Raw genomic sequence first — 3,060 nt, forward strand, 5'->3', positions numbered from 1 at the left:
GGTATGCAAGTACTATGATCCCCATCTTAATATTACAAGTGCTAAAATAGCTGTCTGTGCCTTTTAAAGCATAAACCACTGAATAAAGTTTAAAAAAAAATAGTATAAAGACAAATAGTGACAGAAGATCATAACTCATAAGCTAAGCGACACATATCGTGGAAGAATGGGGGATGAAAGTTTGAATGAGAAGTTAATATTGAATTTACGAGTATATAATACTTATCACATTTATACTATTCTGGATTTGAAGTGTCTTTCTCTATCAAAAGGGCAGTTTACGCGATCCAAGCCGCAGGCTAAAGCTAACTTGTAAAAAAAACTGCTTTATTTTGTTCCTAGAGACTTAAGACAAAATTATATAGTTTGGTACTTAGGTAATTAATTTAGCGGAGGTTGCTTTAAATATTAATTTTAATATTCCTGTAAAAATAAGAAAGTTTATATCATGTTATTGTTAAGGAGAAAACTCAGGATATTTTCACTAGAGAAAGTTTTATTATCATGCATAGTTTTTATGAGGAAACTTGAGCTTTCCACTGCAGATGCTTTTTAAAGTTCTGTTACTCATGCGAAATGCCGAAATAGTATCTACTAAAACTTTAGGCTTTGTTATTTATACTGCTCATAATATTTTAGTATAATTTAACTTCCAAATAGGTAAACTAAACCTAATCTGTATTGTTTTAGAATTCATTTCTATATTGCAGTTAACGTGTGCATAGTTTTTCAATCGCAGAAACTCAGTTTAGCTTGAATTGAGTAAGTACCCTCTTCCTAATATAAATAAACTTAATACTGTTTTAACTGGGTACCCATAATTCATTACTTGTAAGTTATTATGACCCTATTTTAAATTAGAATGTACTTAGTCATTAATGTACATTTTAATTGAAAATAGGGCATACTACATCATAGACAGCATTACGAATTCACGACTCACTGCATAAACTATAAAAGTTTTGGATAAATGTGGGAAAATAAAACATTTTCCGGAACGAAACTGAAACTCAAGCAGTCTGATCCCCCGTTTGAGTTTCTGCCAACTAGTCCCTTCCACCTGGCATTGTAGCGACTTGCTCCAACGTGCAATATTTTTCCACTGTATATTCCATTTCACCTAAACGTTGTCCAATTTGGACGGCGTATTTGTAACAGAAGCGAAACATCGAGCATAACGCTTTGTTGCATCGGTGTTTTATTTCAAAACTTGTGAAAATATTACTGTTTTACTCTTTAAAATAATATACGTTCTCTCTTTTAAATTACTTTATTTTATAGGATAATAAAAACTTTTGCAAGTTGCAATATTCACTACACACAGCAATAAATGTGCAGTTCCGGAAATAAAAATTCAGTAAGTTATAGAGAAAAAGTGATGTTACACAATCATAGTATGTCTCCCCAAAACATACAAATAAATTACACGAAAATCACATTAATATTATAAAGGCGAAAGTTTGTGAGTGTGTAGGTATGTTTGTTACTTCTTCACGTCTAAATGGCTGGAACGATTTTAATAATTGGTATGGAGTTAGCTGACACCCTGGATTAACACATAGGCTGCGTTTTACCACGGGTAACACTGCGGGGCATAGCTAGTCTAAATCTAAACCCAAAATTCACCGATTCAAAAGTTGTCCAAAATGTAAATTCTCGTAGGTAAATGTACGGAGGAGCGCAGACATTTCGCCTTTAGCAATGTTTTCTCATACAAAAATACCATTTCATTGAAATCAAAGCAAGCAGGATTATCTAAAGTGTGGGTAAGCACTGTCTGCGCGACAGAACCCGAACTCCACCAACAAATATTGCAGAGAGTCAGTTTTAACGATTTTCTATCGATAACATTTTTAACATCCCAATTTCTGGCCAGTGTAGAAAGTGTAGGGTTAATCATCCATTTGCCTCTGGTACATTTGAGAGGGGCGTGTTCTTGTAGTGAAGTGGAGAATAATTGACCTAAGAAGATGATGATAATATTTTTTTTTTTACTTTTCACTATTCCAGGTCTATTAAATAAAATTCTGATACTATCAAACGCCGGAAGACCAAGTGTGGGCAGGCTTTCTACTAGATGGACCGACGCGGACAGCACAGGATCTGTCGTTATGAAAATCCATTGTCCAGCAGTAGACGTCATTTGGATGAAACGAACGAACGAACTGTACAAAACTTAACAAACAACACGTCAGATTTAGAGCTTTTATTCATTTATCGATATCGATAAATTCAATTATATTCTCGACAGCATTACCTCCAACCAAACCTATTCAGAGATGCGCTCTTACAGCAACGTTAGTTATATTGTTGATTCTATCTACAATTTTAGTTTTGGACTAGATTCGTTACCACTATTTTTATATTTTCAGTATTTCAGTCTGGCTTTATTTCATTCCCCAATTACAGGTAGGAACTTTTATTTCACGTTTGAATATTTATTTAGCAGATATTTTTATGGCTAGACGTTATGGTTGAAAAGGATTACAATTGAAATAAATAAACAATAGGTCGCTAAAATAAACAATATACAAAATAGAAATTGTGAGCAGAGTTAGAGTTAGAACAATAGAAGTGTTTATCAACACTTTCAGAACTATATAAATATCCTTCTAGAGAGCCAAAATTAACACAATATTTGAATTGTCACTATTTTTACAATAAAGTAAAAGGTAGCCCCATTAGAAACTATTTATAAACGGTTATTTAAAGGTTATTAAAATAGACTGAAATTCATACACGTTCAATACCTAAGTAGGTACACCAGCAAAGCTATGGAAGCTATATTTGTACTATCTGTATTCCATGTTCACTATTCTATTCTGTTTTCGTATACGATTAAAGTAAAAATAACAAAAGAAAAACTAATTTTACTCTTTCTCTATTTGCTTCTCGTAAGTTAGAGAAGGTTGTACTTATGCAGTGAAGACTAAATGACATGATGATGATGATAATGATGATGATGATGATGATGGAAAAAATCCTACTTCTTATATTTTCGATGTAATCATCATTATCATCTCAGCCACAGGACGTCCACTGCTGAACATAGGCCTCCCC

Source organism: Ostrinia furnacalis, unplaced genomic scaffold, assembly GCF_004193835.3.
Source record: "Ostrinia furnacalis isolate ACB-3 unplaced genomic scaffold, ASM419383v2 OfSCF4915, whole genome shotgun sequence".
Taxonomy (NCBI): Eukaryota; Metazoa; Arthropoda; class Insecta; order Lepidoptera; family Crambidae; genus Ostrinia; species Ostrinia furnacalis.